This window comes from Zingiber officinale, chromosome 9A (assembly GCF_018446385.1).
Source record: "Zingiber officinale cultivar Zhangliang chromosome 9A, Zo_v1.1, whole genome shotgun sequence".
In the NCBI taxonomy this organism is placed as follows: Eukaryota; Viridiplantae; Streptophyta; class Magnoliopsida; order Zingiberales; family Zingiberaceae; genus Zingiber; species Zingiber officinale.
Genome location: NC_056002.1, coordinates 100471537 through 100497126, shown reverse-complemented (window position 1 = coordinate 100497126; position 25590 = coordinate 100471537). Strand labels below are relative to the sequence as shown.

Sequence of the window (25590 nt, the reverse complement as noted above, 5' to 3'; positions counted from 1 at the left end):
AAATTTAAGTTTTTTTTTTTTTTTTAATTTTGAAAAAAATTTTAAATTTCTTAATCATCTCACCCGACCTAAATTTTCAATCAGGTAATCCTATAATTGTTGTGAGATGAATTATAATTCAATTTTACGATTTGGGTTAACTTTGTGTTAGATTCAGGTTTAGCTTTGGGTTCAACAAGTAAGCATTCTTTGGATAAACTTCTGGGCTATGGTGAGTCACAAGGAACTCATTAAAGTAACCATGCTTTCGAGGTTTTCCAAATAGTCCTACCCATTGAGCTTAGTACTAAACCTTGGTCTAACTAGTTAGGATCCATTTAAGGGTAGCTTCGGTCAGTTCCACTTGGCCAAATGCACCAGGTCGAAGTCATATCTTCCTAGACATGCGATGCCCAAGCTTCTCTAACGTACTATCATCCAAAGAACTTCACCAGTACTGTGGTTCAAGTTAACCTTAGTCCGTTTTAATCTAACCTTAATTACCCTGCCGGGTAATCTACTCTTGTTTTACCCATTTCGGGTAGATTAGGTTCAGTTACCCTGCCGGGTAGTTTAGTTGGGGGTGCCAGCGAGCCTGGATCCTCCATCTTCATTTTGAGTTTTAATTGAATCTTGAATTTATAACTTAATTTTAAATTTTGAAGTTGCTTTTAAATTTTGAATTTTGAGTTTATAATTTAATTTTGAATTTTGAATTTAATTTTGAATTTTAATTTCGAATTTTGAACTTTGAATTTAATTTTTAATTTCAATTTCGAATTTTGAATTTTGAATTTAATTTTAATTTTAATTTCGAATTTTGAACTTTGAATTTAATTTTCAATTTTAATTTTGGAATTTTAAACTTTGAATTTAATTTTTAATTTCAATTTTGAATTTTGAATTTAATTTTTAATTTTAATTTCAAATTTTGAATTTTGAATTTAATTTTTAATTTTAATTTCGAATTTTGAATTTAATTTTAATTTTAAATTTTGAAGTTGATTTTGAATTTTGAATTTAATTTTAATTTTAATTTCGAATTTTGAACTTTGAATTTAATTTTCAATTTCAATTTCGAATTTTGAATTTTGAATTTAATTTTTAATTTTAATTTCGAATTTTGAATTTAATTTTAATTTTAAATTTTGAAGTTGATTTTGAATTTTGAATTTAATTTTAATTTTAATTTCGAATTTTGAACTTTGAATTTAATTTTCAATTTTAATTTTGGAGTTTTAAATTTTTAGGATTGTTTTTCTTTTTGCTCCCCCTGGATCATGGCCTTGATATGGCCTATCGAGGTAGTATATTTGATCCTTCGGAACCCAGTATTGGCCAAATCCAACTTGATTGACCAAGTTGGACTTGGAGACCCATGCTTGGACTGATTTAATACTTTGTTTGTTTATTAATGATAAATAAGATCTATATTTACTTTTGTGTCCCAGCCCAGTTCTGTTGTAGACGGCTCTTTGTGTCCCAAGAATCAAGTCCAAATTCTTGGAGCCCAAAGTAAACCGTTCTAATGTATTTTCTAAATTTTTAACCTGATTTGTTAGACTTGAATTTTCTTCCTCAAGTTTTTGAACTTGAGTTGGAAATTCAGTCTGACTCTGGTCAGGTGAGGGTTTGGTGTCAGCCACTTCTTTAAGGACACTTACTTCCTTTAGAAGTGACTTAACTTTCAGGTTTGACTTAGCTAATTTGCGCAATAAGTAGCTAACTAAAATGTTCAACCGGGAGATACTTACAGCGGGGTCTGGTCCTTCGGAAACGGATACGGATCCGTGGCTTTGCTCGGACTCGCCTCGGACTCTCGCATCCGTATTCGACGACTTGGTCCCGGGCCATTAATGCGAGTAGACTCGTTTGTTCGAGCTCGTCGTCGTCGTCCTCCGATGAAGATTCGTCCCATGTTGCCTTAAGGACCTTTTTCCTTCTTTGCTTTTTGACCTCCTTCAGGTTAGGGCAGTTGGATTTGATGTGCCCTCTTTGGTTACACCCGTAGCATGTAACTTCAAACTTCATCTTTGTATTTTGTGGGCCTTCCTTTGATTTTACTGCCTTCTTTAGATCTCTTTTGTCGAATCCTTTCGTCTTGTAGAGCTTCTTCACGAGGTTTACCAGCTCGGTTGTAATGTCACCTTCTTCATCGTCAGAGTCTGGTTCAGCTTCCGATGCTGGTTCGGTTCTCCGTCGTGGTCTCGGTTCCCGGGTTCGGCTTGTACCTGCAACCAATCTCGGTTGGCTGTGCATTAGTCTGCTCATGAAGTTCAAATTCACTAAAAAGTTCATCTAGTTTTAAAGAAGATAAATCCTTGGAAACTTTGTAGGCATCTACCATTGATGCCCACAATGTATTCCTTGGAAACGAGTTTAGGGCATACCTTATTACGTCCCGATTTTCTATCTTCTGGCCAATTCCGTGAAGAGAGTTAAGGATGTCTTGTATTCTCGCGTGAAGAGAACTCACCGTTTCGCCTTCCTGCATTTTTAGATTATATAATTTATTAAGTAAAAGATCTCTTTTACTTACCTTGGTGTCGTCAGTGCCTTCATGGAGTTCGATGAGCTTTTCCCAGAGCTCCTTTGCAGAGGAGAACGGGCCAACTCTGTTGAGTTCTTCCTTGGTAAGACCACACTGGAGGGTGCAGGTAGCTTTGGCGTCGGCTTCCACCTTTTTTATTAGAGAAGCGTCCCACTTCTCGCAGGGTGTAGTTTTGCCGTCGTCATCGATTGGCAGTTTCAGTCCCGTCTTTATGATCATCCACGTTTCGAATTGTATCTTTAGATACGTTTCCATTCTTCCCTTCCAGTAGCCAAAATCCTCTCCGGAGAATAGCGGGGGGCGTACAGTGCTGAAACCCTCTTGTTGGGCCATTTATAATATGTAACAAAAGAAAACAACAGAATATGTTCCAAGACTAAGTCTTGGATTAGTAGTGCTGGAATAAAGAATAATAAAAACGAACTCGAGTGGTGTTGCACCTACTTCGAGCAAAAGTCGATTCGAGGGAAACAAAAATTAGAATATAGCTATAAGGCTAAATTCTAATTCGACTCCGAAAAAAAAACTGCGAAAAATTTGTTTTGAAAGGTGGTTGCACCAATTCAAAACGACCCCGCTCTGATACCAATTGTTGGATCGAGGCGCGCTAGAGGGGGGGGGGTGAATAGCGCTCATGGCTATTTCGTTCGATCGTAAAACTATCGGAGTAAAATACGCAGCGAAAAATGTAAATAAACACAAACACAGAGACACGGTCGTTTACTTCGTTCGGAGCCTAAGGCGACTCCTACTCGAAGGCCCGCGATCCTTGATCGCTTCCGGTGGGCAACAACTATAAGCTCGATAAAAGATTACAAGTTGAAGTACAATAAACGACAGTAAATAATTATACCAACGACAAAGAAATGAAGATTCGGAGCTCCTGGTCGTCGGGCACAAGTAGCAGCACTTCGGAACGTCGTTTGGAGCAGCACGTAGCACTTGAATCACTTGGAAGAAGATGTTTGAAGCTGCTGGTCGAGATGTCCTTTTATTGGGCGTTCAAGGCGCCTCCAGTGCTAGTCAAGGCGCCTTGAACCCCAAAACTTATCCCTGTTCCTGCGCTGTGATAACCTCCGCTGACTGTTGCTTATCCCAACCTGAAGGCGCCTTCATCAAGCTCCAAGGCGCCTTCAATAGTCCAAGGCGCCTTCAATCCCTATGAAGGCGCCTCCAGCTCCACTTCGCGCCTTGAACCCCAAAACTTATCCCTGTTCCTGCGTTGTGATAACCTCCACTGACTGTTGCTTATCCCAACTTGAAGGCGCCTTCATCAAGCTCCAAGGTGCCTTCAATGATCCAAGGCGCCTTCAATCCCTATGAAGGCGCCTCCAGCTCCACTTCGCAGCCAGCCTCCAAGCCTCATGGAGGCGCCTCGGACACTGTTCATCCGAGTTCTTCTTTGTGTTTTGGTACCTGCAAGTATGTTAATCCAAAAATACCTGCAACACAAAGTTAACACAAAATAATAGTATGAATATGAAATTATGACAGTCTCCGGACTGTCCGGGTCTGACTTCGGGTTTCCTCCGGAAACCCTAGGTCGACCCGACGCCTACTGTTCCCTCTCACCTACTCCACTCGGGAGATTTACTTGCCAGTACGATCCTCCAGATCGACTGGACTTTTGCTCAGCACTCGATGCTTCCGGACTTTCTGCTGAACATCCGCTTCACCGGCCAGTTCAGACTTTCACCTGGTTCGCGACACCAGGACTTTCCACCTAGGGTTACCACCCCCTAGGACTTTTGCCTGAAGCCACCGACCTGCCAAGACTTTCCACATAGGGTTACCACCCCCTATGACCTAGGGTTACCACCCCCTAGGGTTTTCCTCTACCTAGGGTTACCACCCCCTAGGACCTAGGATTACCACCCCCTAGGGTTTTCCACTTGCCTAACCACAGCTAGGACTTATGCCTAAGTTCCACTTAGGACTTTCCTGCAAACTTTGTTCAACATATTAGAAACCAAAACACCTTAACTTTGAACCCTTTGACATAATCAAAACATAGGTTCGATCGTCGGATGCTTCCCATACCAACAGAAGTGCATGGCCATGCCCAAATGAGTCAATATGAGATATTGAGCTCATTTGATTTAGTGAGTCTACTTGGAGTTCAGGATTTAGATTGATCAGAGGATGACACGGTCTATGCCTCACATTGATCAATCTAGATGTCTAGGATAGAAGGACACTTGTCATATATTGTGAAGAGTCACAATTAGTAGTCACAAGGTGATGTTGGATCTCAACATTCTTGTAACATTGGGTAGTAATGATGTGTTGCTAGATACCGCTCATTACTTATGCTCCTAAATGGGTTTAGGGGCATTGCCAACATTACAAGAACCTATAGGGTCACACACTAAGGACAATTAGATGGAGATTAGGTTCATATGATGAACCAAGAGGATTAGATTCATTTGATGAATCAAATTGGATTAAGAGTAATCCAAATTGGGCTAATTGAGTTGGACTCAAGTTGATTCATGTATTCAATGAGTCTAATTTAGATTATGACTCATTAAATCAACTTAATTTAATGAATTAGATTGATTATATTAAGTTGGCTTAAATCAAATGGTTAGATTAGATCAACCATGGAAGAGATTTGGTCAAGTTTGACTTGACTTGAGAGGAAGAGGAAGAGTCAAGTTTGACTTGACTAATTGCCACATCATAAGTGAGATGGCAAGATGTGGACCAATGATGATGCTCCACATCATCATGGTATGCCACCTCATGGAGGTTACAAGCCTCCTTTCCCATTAATGTGGTCGGCCACATTAAATGAGTGGGAGTTACTCAAGTGGCCGGCCACACAAGAGGATGAATGGGAATGAATTTTCATTCAAGACTCATTCACTCCATCTTCTTCCTCTAGCTCTCCTTCTCCCTCTCCTCCTCAACTTGGCCGAACCACACAAGGTGCTAGCACACCCTTTGTGTGGTTTTTCTCCACCTACGTGTCCGTGTGGATACTTCTAGAGGGGTATCTATTTTGATACTCTCGAGATCCGGCACCGTATGGACGAGCGGGAATGCGAAGGGCTTCGCTTCAAAGGTATCACCTTTTTCTTTTGTAGATCTAAGTGTAGATCTAGGTAGAAACTCGTATTCATGTGTTTTCAAACTCTTTTCTTTGCACGGATTCGTTGGCTAGGGGCTTTCGGGGTTTTCGCGACGCAAAAAAGAGGTTTTTGCGGCCCGAAAAACCCAACAAAATCGAAGGAGTACCTTGTCAATATATGTACTCTAACTTAGGCCAAGCAATCTCTTAGATCTATCTCTATAGATCTGTATCCCTAGAATGTGGATGCGTCACCTAAGTCCTTCATTGAGAAGTAACTCCCTAGCCAGGTCTTTACAGACTGAAGCATAGGGATGTCCTTCCCAATGAGTAGTATGTCATCCACACATAATATGAGGAAGACAACTATATCCCCTACAACCTTCTTGTAGACACAAGGCTCATCTTCGTTCTTGATGAAACCAAACTGTTTAATTGCATCATCAAATCGAAGATTCCAGCTCCGAGAAGCTTGCTTTAGTCCATAAATTGACCTATGCAGCTTGCATAACCTGCTAGTATGCTGTGGATCTACAAAACCCTCAGGTTGTGTCATGTACACATCCTCGAGCAGGTTTCCATTCAGAAACACAGTTTTGACATTCATCTGCCATATCTCATAGTCATGGTAAGTTGTAATAGCAAGCATGATCCGAATGGACTTAAACATCGCTACTGGAGAAAAGGTTTCATCATAGTCAATACCATGAATCTGCTTGAAACCTTTAGCTACCAAGCGACCCTTATAGATAAGACCATCCATGCCAGTCTTTCTTTTAAAGACCCAGTTACACCCAATGGGTTTTACCCCGTCAGGTGGATCAACCAAAGTCCATACTTGGTTGGTGTACATGGATTCCATCTCGGATCTCATTGCCTCTAGCCATTTCTCGGAATCTGGTCTCATCACAGCTTCCTGATAGGTGGTAGGCTCATCCCCTATGAACACAATTTCATCATGGTCAGACAAGAGAAATGAGTATCTCTCAGGCTGACGACGTACCCTATCAGACCTGCGAAGATGTATGTCTACTTGAACTGGTTGTTGTTCCTCAACTCTTTGTGGAACAACATCATCCACAACACTTTGTGGTTCCAGTTCAATTTCCATAGAGGCTTCAGTGCTATGGTCCACATCTTGAACTTCTTCAAGATCGAATGTACTCCCACTAGTCTTTCTAGAAACAAAGTCCCTTTCTAGAAAGACCTCAGTCTTTTCCACAACTACCTTGTGCTGACTGGGAATGTACAAGTAATATCCCTTAGTTTCCTTGGGATATCCAATAAAGTAGCACTTGTCGGATTTGGGTCCTAACTTGTCTGAGACTTGACGTCGAACGTAAGCCTCACAATCCCAAATCCTCATGAAAGACACCTGGGCATCTCTCCCTATCCATATCCTATATGGTGTCTTTATCACGGCCTTCGATGGAACTCGGTTGAGTATAAAAGTTGCCGTGTCTAGAGCATAGCTCCAAAGGAATGTCGGAAGATCTGTGTGACTCATCATAGATCATACCATATCTAATAGGGTACGATTCCTCCTTTCGGATACATCATTCCGCTGTGGTGTTCCGGGAGGAGTGAGTTGGGATAGAATCCCACACTCAGCTAGATAGTCACGAAACTCATGGCTAAGGTATTCTCCACCTCGATCTGATCGAAGTATCTTAATACTCTTGCCAAGCTGGTTCTGTACTTCATTCTTGAATTCTTTAAACTTTTCAAAGGATTCTGACTTATGTGTCATCAAGTACACATAACCTTATCTACTGAAGTCATCAGTAAATGTGATGAAGTACCTATAACCGCCTCTAGCAGCGACATTGAAAGGGTCACATACATCACTATGTATAAGACCGTCAGTCGCTCTCTCACTGTGTCCACTAAAGGGAGTCTTGGTCATCTTGCCTAGTAGACATGACTCGCACGTCTCATAAGATTCAAAATCAAATGAGTCCAGCAAACCATCCTTATGGAGCTGGGATAAACGCTTGTCATTTATATGACCTAAGTGACAGTGCCAGAGATAGGTTTGGTTCATGTCATTTGACTTGAACCTCTTGGTATTTATGTTATAGATAGAGCTTTCAAGGTCTAGAATGTAGAGTCCGTTCATCAGAGGTGCACTACAATAGAACATATCTTTTAAATAAACAGAATAACATTTGTCCTTAATTATAAAAGAAAAACCTTTCTTGTCCAAACAAGAAACTGAAATTATGTTCTTTGTTAATGCAGGCACATAACAACATTTATCTAATTCTAATACAAGCCCAGAGGGTAGAGATAGATAATAAGTTCCTACAGCAATAGCAACAACCCGTGCTCCATTGCCTACGCGTAGATCCACCTCGCCCTTCGCCAATGCCCTGCTATTTCTCAGCGCCTACACATTAGTACAAATGTGAGAAGCACATCCGGTATCTAATACCCATGATGAAGAAATAGATAGATTGACTTCTATAACATATATACCTGAAGTGGAAGTCTCACTTCGCTTCTTCTTAAGATCTTCCAGGTACACCTTGCAGTTCCTCTTCCAATGTCCGGTCTGACCGCAGTGGAAGCAGGTAGCATCCTTGGCAACCCCTCCTTTAGGCTTCAGTGCCTTGCCTTTGCCCTTGGCTTGGGACTTTCCCTTGCCTTTGGGCTTGCCCTTGCCCTTGTGTTTCTGAACCACCAGAACAGAGTGGGGCTTAGCACTACAACAAAAACCCTCATAGACATCGGTTTTCCACCGGTGTCTATTATATTTTCGACCGATGTCTATGAAGGCGATGTAAAAGGTCTGCCATTTTAGACATCGGGTTAAAACCGGTGTAGTATCACTTAACGACACCGGTTTTCGAATCGGTTATTAACCAGTGTAGTATCACTTAACGACACTATTTCATCAACGGTGTAAAACTGATGTAATATTATATGGTAATAACACCAGTTTTGGCAGTGGTATACGACCGATGTAATATTAGTTAATGGCATCGGTTTTGCAGCCGTGGAAAACCGATGTAATATCAATATTTTTTACCAACACAAATTTGATTTCCGAAACAGTGAAAAATCGACAGTAACCAAGAAAATATACAAATATTCACAAATTACACAAATATTCTTCATTCAACAGTATCTATAAAATACACAAATATTCACAAATTACATAAATATTCTTTTTACAACAGTATCCATAAAATATACAAACATTCTTTTTACATCAAAAGCTAATAGATATCAAAATCAAGGTAGAACATTCTTTTAACAACACATCAAGGTAGAACATCGTGAGTCAAAAATTAAGCTGAGGCTACATTAAATTATGTGAATCAGAATCTGTTCAACTTGCTATACTGCTCCATTCTTCTTGCACCTTTCATTTCCCTAATCTCACCACTTTTCACCTTCAAATGCCTAGTTTTCTGAGTTAAAACATCCACTGTTCTAATCTGTCAAACAAAAGTATCATTTGGTCTACTTAACTACAGCAAAGAACAAAAATAGAAGAATTATACATGCTGCAGAAGTCCTAGAATATCACCATCAGAAATAAATTGACATGGGACAATATACGCAATTTACATTCCAAGCAAATGCATGCATCATCCAAAGTTTTCAAAAATCAAATACCTTTCCTACTCAAATGTAATCTAGCATGCATTCAGCCCACTCGAACCGCACTTCATCAATTTCAACTCTGGAGTACTTGAGATTTGTAAACTGTAAAAATACATAAATAATATATTAGTAAACCAAGACAAAAAATCATAGTTGAAAAAGTAGTAAGAGCATCAGGTAACAAGATGACTAACTTGAATGCTAAAAAAGAGACACATTCATCATTTATCTCAACCACATCATATAGTGATAGATCTATCATTCCTGGGAACTTAATATATTCCAAACCAGAAATTATTGCAACAAAGTTTTCTCATAGTTGCAATTTAATTAATCAGTACTTGATGGAGGTTCAATCTTTTCATATTCAGAATATCATTCAAATGCCCTGGTGTAGCAACAATGATTGAACACTGCGTTCAAAAATTAATCAGTTCTTTAGAGCCTTCAAAAATTCCCACTGCGTTCTTCACAAACTCAACATCAATGTCTATTAGCTTTCCTGTGCTTGATGCAATGATTGAACACCTCTTTTCTCGGGCATTAGGAACAAAGGTGTTTGCTTTTTCTTCAGAAGAAAACAATGCAATACTGAAAAAAAAACATCTCAACTATCACAAACAAAAGAATGATATGTTTGTTATTAACCACTTACGAATCAAATAAAGTTGAGCTAGAATATTGAGGTGATGGGAATTTAGATAAAGACTTTTTTTTTTTACTGTACAAGGTTTATTAGTAAAGAGATTATTTTGCTGATCTCTTTCATCCTATATCTTTTCCAATCCATCATGGTATCTTACTGGACATAAACTTCAAACGATGCCTAACAAAATATCAAAAATAGTACTAGAGCCAAAATTCTCAAACACATCAATCCTCTTCTTCCTTTGGTTTATCTTATGGAAAACATTTTCATATATTTCCTTTACGGCACCCTCTTCTTCCCTGGTACTTTCTATACTAAACACATCAACCCTCCCATGGAGCCTCTATATAAAACAATGCCTATGCGCTATAACTCATGATATATGTCATGCAAACTTTATATGCATCCAGTATCATCAGTTTATGGAGGTATTAAGGAAAGATTAAAGTGATTGTTGTCTAATTCATAACCAATTCTGCCTTGATCCTTTCCAGCTTGATGTATTACCATATTAAAATTCCTAATTGCTTTCGCATGATGTGATTTTTCTCTATTCTTGTCCATTGTTTTTATGTAACTGCTAAAGTACTGCTTGTGTTAACTATGAACTCTGAACAATGTTGAACAAATCATCAAGAATATTATTCTTTCCACAAGTTCTCACAAAATTGTGTATAATTGATCTAAATAGTTAGCAAATGCAATTTTGTGATTGTTTTTGTAGAAAGATATATAAAGGAAGCCCTTGAGCCTCCATCCCCTAATAACTTATAATTGTTGTAAGACATTAACATTGTTGTAATACAATTTCAAAGTGTGTTGTATCCCAAAGGTTCAACTAACTGGGGCTTTGACAATATTAATCTTAACTCACCAATTAGCTTATATTGCTAGTAATACCATAGTTATCCTTCACACACCTTTTACTTAAATCACAACTTAAAGGCCTAGATAACCAAATAAAAGGATTGAACACAGAGTTAAGAAAAAATGACCTCGGTTTGTTGCGAGCATTAGCGAGTTGCAGGGCAGCAGTGTTTGTGGCAATTACTCTGATTGCATCATCGACGAGAGCTGCTAGCTAAGGATGCAATTGCAAAGCAAATTAGTACTGAATGCATTTGAAATATAGAAAAGGATAAGTAATTAGATTTAGGATACCTGGTCAGGAGTGGTAATGAAGAGGATATGTGTGTCATCTCTGACCACTTCCTCTACATCCTCCCTCACTTTCTCATGTGGGATGACAAAGAGAGGCTTCACACCCCTATTTCCACAAGCTAATAAGATGTATCTAATATGAAATCAATTCTTGAAGATTTGATATCCATAAGAATAGGACACAGAATTCTAAATTCACTTTCCAAGAGTAAGTATTCTTCTGCAGACCATCAAGAACAAGTAATGTATGAATTAGACAGTGAACTAAATTTTCTATGCAAAACAAGGATACATTACCACCATCACAAAGGGAACTATACGATTATATTGTCTTGGCTTCTTTATTCATGAGCTGAAAATCACTCATCTTATGTGTACTAATCTAGTAGTTAAAATATGCACATGAGTTAACATCTAGTAAAGTGTCATTCATGTCTAGATTATAGATTCTACATGATGGCAGTAGTGTCATCCATGTATACTTTGTTCTTGACTATTTCTTCCACTTGACTAAACTTATTGTAGATAGCATGGCTTCACTCTATAAACTTGTATCTCTATAAAGGAGTTCTGCATACCTCAAACCTTTTACTATTTCAACCCAAACTTAGATCGGCAACAAGCTATCACTGTCCCCCTTGGATCTCATTGAAGCCACAGAATCTGTTTCAATGCCATGAATGAAAACAAATCCCCCCTTTCGAACTCCGACTTTGCTATATTTTTCTTCCACATAGGCCCTGAGCTTCTTTGAGATGGACACTCTGAGAGGAGACACTGGGTGACTTGGCACACTGCGAAATGGTCTCCCTAACCATTCCTCCATTTCATCATACCTGAAACACCACAAGTATCACAAATGAACAATCCATAACAACAAAAGATTTTTTTGTTTGTTTGTTTGTTTAGAATTGAGGCATCAATGGTGGTTGCCTCACATGTGGTATCCACGTTCGGAGAGGTTCATGGTTGGAGAAGTGAAGGTCTATGTGAGCAGCAGGCCTGCGCCTGTTCACATGAGATAATGAGCATTGAGCATGAGATGGCCCATGCACTAGAAGGTGACAACAAACCTAACAGTGCCAGGGCCATGCAGCATCAGCAGTTGGTGGTATCTCTCTAACACCGGCATGTCAGCTACGCTTGTTCACGCTCCCCCTCACTGTGCCCACCTATGCTCTCACTCCCACACATGACAAGTAGACTCTAACCTTTTCTCCATCTTCTCCTATAAATTAAATCTACTTATTGCTTTCTCTCCAGCATACCGTCAAACACCTTCAGTGCGCGGGCCTTCTCCAATACAATGGCATTGTCACTCCGTCACACCTGCTTCTTCTTGCTCTGTTCGCTTTGTTTCCTCATCTCTGCAACCTCAGGTGACGGCTTCAAAAACTGGCAGAGTGCGTACGCCACGTTCTACGGAGGGGGAGATGCCTCCGGCACCATGGGTGAGATAATTTAAGTTTGTTATGTTGCTGAAATAATTACTGATGGAACTGTTTGCAGGAGGTGCGTGCGGGTACGGGAACCTCTATGCCCGGGGATACGGAACCAACACGGCGGCACTGAGCACGGTGTTGTTCAACGATGGGCTCAGTTGCGGCACTTGCTACGAGCTTCGGTGCAATGACGACCCTCGGTGGTGCCTTCCGGGCTCCATGTCGTCATGACCACCAACTTCTACCCGCCTAACTCCGCTCTCCCCAGCAACGATGGCGGCTGGTGCAACCCTCCCCGCCCACACTTCGACATGTCCCAGCTGGCCTTTCTCCACATCGCACAATACCGAGCCGACATCGTCCCCGTCACCTTCAGAAGGCAAGCTAAATAGGCAAAGATTTCGACGAACATTTTGTGTTTGCAGTTTAAATCCGGTGAGATTTCTGCTGTCATTCCATTTCAAGGATCATGTGTTTTTCCCCCTTTCATTTGTACCTTTAACAGACCGATCATGTTGACGTACTCCACCAGCTCCGGGAAATCTTCGTCGAGGTCATACACATTTGCCCACCTCACATTCTTGTTCACCTCGTACACCTGCTTCCCCCTGGGCGAGGCAACGACATTGATCTGCACGCCGGGGTACCTATCCTTGATGAGCTAGATCACGGGGAAGAAGAGGAGGTTCTCGTAGACTCTGTCGGAGATGACGCAGCAGCAGAGGCGCACGTCACCGCGGACCTTGGAGGCGAGCGAGGCGAGCTCGACGTTGAATCCCATGGGAAACTTGAGGAAGCCGTAGGGGTTGGAGGGGTTGTCTGGAGGGCGAGGGTCCTCCTCCTACTTTCCGTCGATGAAGAGGGATCAGTACTCGATGAGGTTGAGGAAGGGGAAGAGGGAGATGAGATTAAGAGAGATGGTCGGAGGTTTAGGTTTAGGTTTAGGCTGAGAGAGATGGTCGGAGGAAGGGGCGCGATATAGGTTTAGGTTTGGAGGGAACTTTGTGAAGTGTTGCAAATTTTAGCTAGTGGGAAAATTAAAATATTTTATTTTGGTTCATTAACATCGGGTTTTAAAATCGCTGTTAAAATCGGTGTCTATTAACGAAAAAAAGGCGATCATAGAGATCGCCTAAAAAACTGATGTCTATGAGTGAAAATCTGTGCTCATAGACACCGATTTTTGGAAAAATTGGTGTAAAATACTCAAAGACATCGGTTTTTGCTTAAAACTGTTGTTGTTCCACCAATGTTTATGAGGGTTTTTGTTGTAGTGTAGCCTTCTTAAGGTTCAGCTCAGCTGTTCTTAACATGCTAAGCAGCTCGGGCAGTGGCTTGTCAATTTCGTTCATATTGTAGTTTAGAACGAACTGACTATAGCTATCCAACAAGGATTGCAAGATCAGGTCAGTGGCCAGCTCTTGGCCAAGCGGGAATCCCAACCTTTTTAGGTTTTCTATGTACCCAATCATTTTTGAGTACATATGGGCCTACGGGAGCCCCATCTGACATCTTGCACTGAAATAGTGCCCTTGATATCTGACATCTTGCACTGAAATAGTGCCCTTGAGATCTCAAATCTCTCATGTCGCGCTTGTCCTTGATACAGTTGACGAAGATGTTCAACCATATCGTAAGTGCCCATCAACTCGTGTTGCTTCTGAAGCTCAGAGTTCATGGTCACGAGCATTAGACAGGACACATCTAATGCGTCATCTTGATGCTTCTTATAAGCATCTTTTTCAGCTCGTGGAGCATTGGCAGGAGGAGTCTCCGGAATGGGCTGCTCCAGAATGTACAGTTTACGTTCCTGGGTGAGAACTATTCTCAAGTTCCTGTACCAGTCTAGGAAATTTGCTCCGTTGAGCTTGTCCTTCTCAAGGACTGAATGCAGGGAGAAGGAGTTCGTATTCTACGTCGTGGTTATCTACAACAGAAAAATACAGAAAATAAATATCATATTTTTTTAAATCATTTAATTAGTCCTTTAACTAAATGATACTCCCACTGAAATCTATAATTCATGTGGGACAAGATCCACATCATACTAACCCTTGAGTTAGCTTTGGATAATATGCCCAAGATTTAGTATGATCGGTAGGTAACGATTTACCAATTACATCTCTATGCAACCCTTGTTTATAGGATCATTATCCGCAGTTATATTAAAACTTGAGTTAGCTTTGGCTAATACGCCCAAGAATTAATATAAATGTGATTTATGTCCTATCTTTCCAACCATTGGAAGAATGCCTATAGTTGTACTCGATCCAACCGAGTTAACTAGGAATGCTCAATCTAATTGAGTTTGTATTCGCCCGTGCGTTGATAAGCGGGACCAAGATTGTCCCTCCGTACCCTACCAAGATAATATGTGTTGCTCTGCTTTGGCAGATTCAACAGCACATGTGATCGAGGTAGTGATAGGTATCACGGCATGGTAGGCATTAGAGTTGACGTGATTTAGATCTAATCTAATCGTCGATGTGTATCAAATACGCGATAGATCTAATCTAATTGAAAGGGTGCAGCTTGTACACGATTTAGATCTAATCTAATCGTTAGGCACTAATTAACTACTAATCATGCATCACATACACACAAGCAATTAATTAAATTTATTTGTGATTAGTCATGGCCCTACTACGATCTTCTCAAGCCAATGAGAAGATCGGATGGTCAACCTAAGGTCAACAGCTTCTCAAGCTTCTCCCTTTGACCACCTTGTGTTACTCGCGCCCTCCTCGTAACTCCGTCTCGTGTGGACCTTCCATGGCTCCAATTTTGTACATTACAATGTTGAAACTCGAGTTACATTCGAGTCTAAACTAATTTTAAAACAAGAATAAATGGAGAAAGGCACGACACGCAGGTCGCGTATCAAATATACAGCACACACAACACAAATGACGGCGCGCAGGCCGTAATATGAATTACAACACAAATCCAATCAGATTGGGTTTTTTTGGGCCATGACTCTCACAAATTATACATAATTCTAAATTATGTAATTTCCATAATTTTCTGTAATTTTAATACTAATTTTTACAATTTTTACGAGTAAAATTTCTCGGCGGTCCCGTTTAGCGGTTTTCAGGCGCAATCGCGGAACGAATCCCCTTGCGGGGCCAGGGGCAGCGCCCCTACCCGCGATCTAAACATCGCGAGTGTCCCTAAGCGATCCTACAGCACCTTAGCCCACTGTCCCAAAAAGATTTGGGGCGAAACCTTGCCGTTTCGGAAAAAACTTCTCGGTAGTCGAAGCCTACAAGTGTCGAAACACTTGTGCTTCGCTTCTACGAGAAAAATACCCATAAAAACTATAAAAATCATAAATTTATAGAATATTACAGAATCTATATTTTTCATAAAAATACAAACTAAATTCGTACAAGTCTTCGCACGTGGCTCTGATACCACTGTTGGGTTTTTTCAGTCCGCGAAAATCGCTTTTTCGCGTTGCGGAAACCCCGAAAGCTCCGCCACCAGTTCCGTGTGAAGAATAAAACTTTCGAAAAACTTACGAGTACGAGTTTATAAACTCTAGATCTACATTAGAGTATGAGTTTTACCCTTGATGCATGCCTTTCGCGAATCCCGCTCGTCCAAGGTGCCGGATCTCAAGTTGTCAAGGAAGACAACTCTCTATGCGTATCCACACGAACAACTCGATGGAGAGAGAACCTTAGAGTGTGCTAGCACTCCAAGAAGGTCTCGGCAAAATGAGGAGAGGGAGAGCAAGAAGAGAGAGCTCTAGGAGGAAGAAGATGAGAGTTCTTACACAAAATGAAAACTCACGATCCAATTGATGTGGCTTGCCACATTAAGAGGAGTTGTAACCTCCATGGAATGCCAAGAGTCACAACTCTTGGTAACTCCCATGAGGTGGCATCCCACTTAAGCAACCATGATGATGTGAAGCATCATCATTGGCCCACTCAATGCCAACTTACCAATGAGGTGGCATAAAGTCAAGTCAAACTTGACTCTTCATCTTCCTCTCAAGTCAAGTCAAACTTGACTTAATCTCTCTCATGGTTGATCTAATCCAACCATTTAATTCAAGCCAATTTAATATAATGAATCTAAATCATTTAATTAAATTGATTCAATGAGTCATAATCTAAATTAGACTCATTGAACACATGAATCAACTTGAGTCCAACTCAATTAGCCCAATTAGGATTACTCTTAATCCAATTTGATTCATCACATGAATCTAATCCTCTTGGTTCATCATATGAACCTAATCTCCATCTAATTGTCCTTAGTGTGTGACTCTATAGGTTCTTGTAACGTTGGCAATGCCCCTAAACCCATTTAGGAGCATAAGTAATGAGCGGTATCTAGCAACACATCATTACTACCCAAGTTACAAGAATGTTGAGATCCAACATCACCTTGTGACTACTAATTGTGACTCCTCACAATATATGACAAGTGTCCTTCTATCCTAGACATCTAGATTGATCAATATGAGGCATAGACCGTGTCATCCTCTAATCAATCTAAATCTTGAACTCCAAGTAGACTCACTAAATCAAATGAGCTCAATATCTCATATTGACTCATTTGGGCATGGCCATGCACTTCGTGGTCTCACTCTATCAAGAATATCGATGTCACTCCCGTCATAAAGGAGGGATAGATCCCATCTACATCACTCACATCCCTCTACATAATTCGTTACATACTCAGTAATCGCCTTTATAGTCCACCCAGTTACGGGTGACGTTTGACGAAACCAAAGTACATAACTCCTTATGTAAGGATCCATGGTGACTTCAGGTCTAAGGACTAGTAGTCATACTAATAGCCACATGAGAAAGTATATGACACTCATATAACGATCCATGATACTTTCTCATGGCGTGTCATTCAGTATACATTCTCCAATGCATACCCATGTGTCAACTTGATATCTCTATATCCATGACTTGTGAGATCAAGTCATCGAGTTGACCTACATGCTAGTCTTATTGAATTAACATTGTCCCTGAATGTTAATACTCGACTAGGAATGATTAAGAGTAGTGTTCCCTATATCATCTCACTATCGGTTCAACTAACTGATTGATATAGGTGAAAACCTTCTACTCAAGGACGCTATTATACTTAGTTTATTTGGCACCAATACAAGTAAGTATAATAACCAAAAATAAATGTCTTTATTTATATAAGAATATGATACAACAAGTCCATAATACAATCATCAAATGATTGGCTCTAGGGCTTTAACTAACACATGGTTCCCTACATAAGGAGTTATGTACTTTGGTTTGGTCAAACGTCACCCGTAACTGGGTGGACTATAAAGGCGATTCCTGGGTATGTAAAGAATTATGCAGAGGGATGTGAGTGATGTAGATGGGATCTATCCCTCCTATATGACGGGAGAGACATCGATATTCTTGATAGAGTGAGACCACGAAGTGCAAGGCCATGCCCAAATGAGTCAATATGAGATATTGAGCTCATTTGATTTAGTGAGTCTACTTGGAGTTCAAGATTTAGATTGGTCAGAGGATGACACTGTCTATGCCTCACATTGATCAATCTTGATGTCTATGATAGAAGGACACTTGTCATATATTGTGAGGAGTCACAATTAGTAGTCACAAGGTGATGTTGGATCTCAACATTCTTGTAACTTGGGTAGTAATGATGTGTTGCTAGATACCGCTCATTACTTATGCTCCTAAATGGGTTTAGGGGCATTGCCAACGTTACAAGAACCTATAGGGTCACACACTAAGGAAAATTAGATGGAGATTAGGTTCATATGATGAACCAAGAGGATTAGATTCATGTGATGAATCAAATTGGATTAAGAGTAATCCTAATTGGGCTAATTGAGTTGGACTCAAGTTGATTCATGTGTTCAATGAGTCTAATTTAGATTATGACTCATTGAATCAATTTAATTAAATGAATTAGATTCATTATATTAAATTGGTTTGAATCAAATGGTTAGATTAGATCAACCATGAGAGAGATTTGGTCTAGTTTGACTTGACTTGAGAAGGAAGATGAAAGGTCAAGTTTGCCTTGACCATTTGCCACCTCATTTGTGAGTTGGCATTAAGTGGCCAATGATGATGTGCCACATCATCATAGTTAGCACATATGTGTGCCACCTAATGGAGGTTACAAATCCCCTCTTTAATGGCCACATTAAATATGAATGGAGGTTACAATTCCTTTTGTGGCCGGCCACTTTTGTGATGAATGGAATTTTGATTTCATTCAAGGCTCATTCAACTCATCTTCTTCCTTGCTCTCCCTCTCCTCTCTTGGCCGAACCTTACCAAGGTGCTAGCACAACTTTGTGTTAGGTTTCTCCACCTAGTTTGTTCGTGTGGATACTTCTAGAGGGTTGTACACTTGACAACCTCGAGATCCGACATCACTTGGAAGAGCGGGATACGCGAAGGGCTTCGCATCAAGGGTAAAGATCTTCTCCTAATGAAGATCTAGATGTAAGAAACTCGTACTCATAAATTTTGTTTTATTTTACTTCGCACGGATCTGGTGACGGGGGTTTCGGGGTTTTCACAACGCGAAAAAGCGGTTTTCGCGGCCTGAAAAACCCTACAGTGCTATAAGAGCCACGTGCGAAGTCTTGTATGAGTTTAGTTTGCATTTTTATGAAAAGTGTAGGTTCTGTAAATTTAGGTTTTTTATGGTTTTTATGGGTATTTTTCTCGTAGAAGCGAAGCACAAGTGTTTAGACACTTGTAGGCTTCGGCTACCGAGAAGATTTTTCCGAAACGGCAAGGTTTCGCCCCAAATCTTTTTGGGACAGCGGACTAACACGCTGTAGGATCGTTTAGGAACACTCGCGATGGTTAGATCGCGGGTAGGGGCGCTGCCCTTGGCCCCGCAAGGGGATTCGTTCCGTGATTGCGCCCGAAAACCGCTAAACGGGACCGCCGGGAATTTTTACTCATAAAAATTGTAAAAAATAGTATTAAAATTACAGAAAATTATGGAAATTATATAATTTAGAATTATGTATAATGAGTGATAGTCATGGCCCAAAAGGACCCAATTTGATTGGTATATTTGTGTTGTAATTCATATTACGGCCTACGCGCCGTCATTTGTGTTGTGTATGCTGTATATTTGAAACGCTACCTGCGCGTCGTGCCTTTCTCCATTTATTCTTGTTGTAAATTAGTTTAGACTCGAATGTAACTCGAGTTTCAAAATTGTAATGTACAAAATTGGAGCGGTGGAAGGTCCACTCGAGACGGAGTTACGAGGAGGGCGCGAGCAACACAAGGTGGTCAAAGGGAGGAGCTTGAGAAGCTGTTGACCTTAGGTTGAACATCCGATCTTCTCATTGGCTTGAGAAGATCGTAGTAGGGCCATGACTAATCACAAATAATTTAATTAATTACTTGTGTGTATGTGATGCATAATTAGTAATTAATTAGTGCCTAACGATTAGATTAGATCTAAATCGTGTACAAGATGCACCCTCTCGATTAGATTAGATCTCAATCACGTCAACTCAAATGCCTACCGTGTCGTGATACCTATCACTACCTCAATCACATGTGTTGTTGAATCTGCCAAAGCAGAGCAACACATATTATCTTGGTAGGGTACGAAGGGACAATCTTGGTCCCACCTATCAACGCATGGGTGAGTAGAGACTCAATTTGATTGAGTACAACTAGTTAAATCGAGTTTAACTGTAGGAATTCTTCCAACGGTTGGAAAGATAGGACATAAATCACATTTATATTAATTCTTGGGCATATTAGCCAAAGCTAACTCAAGTTTTAATATAACTGCGGATAATGATCCTATAAACAAGAGTTGCATAGAGATGTAATTGGTAAATCGTTACCTACCGATCATACTAAGTCTTGGGCGATTTAGCCAAAGCTAACTCAAGGCGTAGTATGATGTGGATCTTGTCCCACATGAATTATAGAATTCAATGGGAGCATCATTTAGTTAAAGGCCTAATTAAATGATTAAAAAGAATATGATATTTACTTTCTGCTTTAATTTCTGTTGTAGATTACCATGAAGTCGAATACGAACTCTTTCTCCCTGTGTTCTGTCCTTGAGAAGGACAAGCTCAAAAGAGCAAATTTCCTGGACTGGTACAGGAACTTGAGAATAGTTCTCACCCAAGAACGTAAACTGTACGTTCTGGAGCAGTCCATTCCGGAGGCTCCTCCTGCCACTGCCATGTGAGCTGACCGAGATGCTTACAAGAAGCATCAAGATGACGCATTAGATGTGTCCTGTCTGATGCTCGCGACCATGAACTCTGAGCTTCAGAAGCAACATGAGTTGATTGGAGCTTACGATATGGTTGAACATCTTTGTCAACTATATCAGGGACAAGCTAGGCACGAGAGATTCGAGATCTCAAAGGCACTGTTTCAGTGCAAGATGTCAGATGGGGCTCCCGTAGGCCCATATGTACTCAAAATGATTGGGTACATAGAAAACCTACAGAGGTTGGAATTCTCGCTTGGCCAAGAGCTGGCCACTGACCTGATCTTGCAATCCTTGTCGGATAGCTATAGTCAATTCGTTCTAAACTACAACATGAACGAAATCAACAAGCCACTGCCCGAGCTGCTTAGCATGTTAAGAACTGCTGAGCTGAACCTTAAGAAGGTTATGCCCCACTCTGTTTTGATGGTTCAGAAACACAAGGGCAAGGGCAATCCCAAAGGCAAAGGAAAGTCCCAAGCAAAGGGCAAAGGCAAGGCACTGAAGCCTAAAGGAGGGGTCGCCAAGGATGCTACCTGCTTCCACTACGGTCAGACCGGGCACTAGAAGAGGAACTGCAAGGTGTACCTGGAAGATCTTAAGAAGAAGCGAAGTGAGACTTCCACTTCAGGTATATATGTTATAAAAGTCAATCTATCTATTTCTTCATCATGGGTATTAGATACCGGATGTGCTTCTCACATTGTACTAATGTGCAGGCGCTGAGAAATAGCAGGGCATTGGCAAAGGGCGAGGTGGACCTACGCGTAGGCAATGGAGCACGGGTTACTGCTGTTGCTATAGGGACTTATTTTCTATCTCTGCCCTCTGGGCTTGTACTAGAGTTGGATGATTGTTGTTATGTGCCTGCTTTAACTAAGAACATAATTTCAGTTTCTTGTTTGGGTAAGAAAGGTTTCACTTTTATAATAAAGGACAAATGTTGTTATGTTTATTTAAAAGATACGTTCTATTGTAGTGCACCTCTGATGAACGGATTCTACATTCTAGACCTTGAAAGCCCTATCTATAACATAAATACCAAGAGGTTCAAGTCAAATGACATGAACCAAACATATCTCTGGCACTGTCGCTTAGGTCATATAAATGACAAGCGCTTATCCCAGCTCCATAAGGATAGTTTCCTCGACTCATTTGATTTTGAATCTTATAAGACGTGCGAGTCATGCCTACTAGGCAAGATGACCAAGACTCCCTTTAGTGGGCACAACGAAAGAGCGACTGATTTGTTAGAACTTATACATAGTGATGTATGTGGCCCTTTCAATATCGCTGCTAGAGGCGGTTATAGGTACTTCATCACATTTACTGATGACTTCAGTAGATATGGTTATGTGTACTTGATGACACATAAGTCTGAATCCTTTGATAAGTTCAAAGAATTCAAGAATGAAGTACAAAATCAGCTTGGCAAGAGTATTAAGATATTTCGATCAGATCGAGGTGGCGAATACCTTAGCCATGAGTTTCGTGACTATCTAGCTGAGTGTGGGATTCTATCCCAACTTACTCCTCCTGGAACACCACAGTGGAATAGTGTATCCGAAAGGAGGAACCGTACTTTATTAGATATGGTATGGTCTATGATGAGCCACACAGATCTTCCTACATTTCTTTGGGGCTATGCTCTAGACACGGCAGCTTTTATACTCAACCGAGTTCCATCCAAGGCCGTAATAAAGACACCATATAGGATATGGACTGGGAGAGATGCCCATGTGTCTTTTATGAGGATTTGGGGTTGTGAGGCTTACGTTAGGACCCAAATCCGACAAGTGTTACTTTATTGGATATCCCAAGGAAACTAAGGGATATTACTTCTACATTCCCAGTCAGCACAAGGTAGTTGTGGCAAAGACTGGGGTCTTTCTAGAAAGGGACTTTGTTTCTAGAAAGACTAGTGGGAGTACGTTCGATCTTGAAGAAGTTCAAGATGCGAACCATAGCACTGAAGCCACGATGAAAGTTGAACTGGAACCACAAAGTGTTGTGGATGATGTTGTTCCACAAAGAGTTGAGGAACAACAACTAGTTCAAGTAAACATACCTCTTCGCAGGTCTGATAGGGTACGTCGTCAGCTTGAGAGATACTCATTTCTCTTGTCTGACCATGATGACGTTGTGCTCATAGAGGATGAGCCTACCACCTATCAGGAAGCTGTGATGAGACCAGATTCCGAGAAATGGCTAGAGGCCATGAGATCCGAGATGGAATCCATGTACACCAACCAAGTTTGGACTTTGGTTTATCCACCTGAAGGGGTAAAACCCATTGGATGTAAGTGGGTCTTTAAGAGAAAGACTGACATGGATAGACTTATCTATAAGGGTCGCTTGGTAGCTAAAGGTTTCAAGCAGACTCATGGTATTGACTATGATGAAACCTTTTCTCCAGTAGCGATGTTTAAGTCCATTCGGATCATGCTTGCTATTGCAGCATACCATGACTATGAGATATGGCAGATGGTTGTCAAAACCACGTTTATGAATGGAAACCTACTCGAGGATGTGTACATGACACAACTTGAGGGTTTTGTAGATCCACAGCATACTAGCAGAGTATGTAAGCTGCATAGGTCCATTTATGGACTAAAGCAAGCTTCTCGGAGCTGGAATCTTCAATTCGATGATGCGATCAAACAGTTTGGTTTCATCAAGAATGAAGATAAACCTTGTGTCTACAAGGAGGTTGTAGGGGACATAGTTGTCTTCCTCATATTGTATGTGGATGACATACTACTCATTGGGAAAAACATCCTTTTGCTTCAGTCTGTCAAGACCTAGCTAGGGAGTTACTTCTCAATGAAGGACTTAGGTGAAGAATCTCGTATTCTAGGCATACAGATCTATAGAGATAGATCTAAGAGATTGCTTGGCCTAAGTCAAAGTACATACATTGATAAGGTACTCCTTCGGTTTTCCATACAGAACTCCAAGAAGGGATTTCTGCCGATGTCACATGGCGTGAGTCTTTCGAAGACTCAAGGTCCCTCTTCTAGAGAGGAGAGAGATCGCATGGATCAGATCCCTTATGCCTCATCCATAGGATCTATCATGTACGCTATGCTATGTACTCGTCCTGATGTCTCGTATGCTTTGAGCATGACGAGTAGATACCAGTCAGATCCAGGTGAAAGTCACTGGATAGCGGTCAAAAATATTCTTAAGTACTTAAGAAGGACTAAAGAATATTTCTTAATATATGGAGGCAATGATGAGCTAGTTGTAAAGGGTTACAGTGATGCCATCTTCCAGACCGATTAAGATGATTATCAATCACAGTCAGGGTTCGTGTTTTGCATTAATGGTGGTGTTGTGAGATGGAAGAGTTCGAAGCAGGATACAGTCGCTGATTCTACGACAGAGGCCGAGTACATTGCTGCATCAGAGACAGCTGATCTTGTCTGAGAAGCTGGACAAGATGGAGATCCGGAAGAAAGAAACCCACCGTGCTGATGAAGAATAATGTCGTGCTGATGAAGAATAATGTCTGCAGAATACCAATCCGAGAAACCCAAAGCGGATCTGAAAAAGTAGAGTCACCGAAAGCCCTCCTCGCACGAAGACCCGATGACGAAGAAGAAATCCAAATCTGAAGAGAAGAAACCCAGATCCGAAGCTTCTAAGACTTCCTGCGCACAAGAGATCAACCAACACTATCATCAGTGACCTAAGACCGGGGTGGGAATCCCTGGCTAGGCCCTCCGACGCTCAAGTCAGTGATCTCTCTCGGTGTGGAAGAAGGAGGAAGAAGATGAACAGTAGTTGAAAATTAGGGTTATGAATGTGCACAATGATGTGAACTTACCTAGCCAACGGAGAGGATTCTCCTTTTTATACCACTTCATATAACCTCTGTAGTCATGAAGTGGACCTCGGTTTGTTATGAGATGATGTCAGCTGTGTACTTGTAGTAAATGACTTTTAAGGAATCTTTCTTGTACCCCAGATGTACCTCCTTTGTCGTTTAGCACCTGCAAAATAATCTAAAAGCACATTTTCCGCCGAAATATATAATACCTGTAATGTGGTTACATATTGCAGATATCCTCATTAATCATCCTATTTGAAATATTTATCTCTATTCTTTCTCATGAGGCTTCTGTCCGCGCCCTCTTATGTTATTTATCCTATCTAGCAATAGGCCATATTTTGTCAAGTATTTTTACCAGGTGTTGGTCGATCTGGCTGATATTAACCTTCCTTCTTCAGGGCATGTAGCGATCGATACTATTCTATATGCTTTAGAAGTATCTCCCGGCCAATATTGGCCTACCTCCTTTAAGGTGTATAGATCTTCCTCTTGAGAAGCATATTTCGGTCAATTATAGACTTACCTCTTATGTACCGGCCGATATTAGCCTACCTCCTTTGAGGTATATAGATCTTCTTTCTGGGAAGCATATTTCGGTCGATATAGACTTACTTATTATGTCCCGGTCGATATTAGCCTACCTCCTTTGAGGTGTATAGAGCTTCCTCCTGGGAAGCATATTTCGGTCGATATAGACTTACCCCTTATGTACCGGCTGATATTAGCCTACCTCCTTTAAGGTATATAGATCTTCCTTCTGGGAAGCATATTTCGGTCGATATAGACTTACTTCTTATGTCCCAGCCGATATTAGCCTACCTATATAGATCTTCCTTCTGAGAAGCATATTTCGGTCGATATAGACTTACCTCTTATGTATCGGTCGATATTAGCCTTCCTCCTTTGAGGTGTGTAGATCTTCCTTCTGGGAAGCATATTTCAGTCGATATAGACTTACCTTTTATGTACCGGTCGATATTAACCTACCTCCTTTGAGGTGTATAGATCTTCCTCTTGTGAAGCGTATTTTGGTCGATATAGACTTAC

General features: G+C 40.7%; 1 pseudogene; it reads right to left on the bottom strand.

Moving 5' to 3' along the window:
* Positions 1-9634: 9634 nt before the first annotated feature.
* Positions 9635-13335, bottom strand: LOC122019385 (annotated as a pseudogene).
* Positions 13336-25590: the final 12255 nt, after the last annotated feature.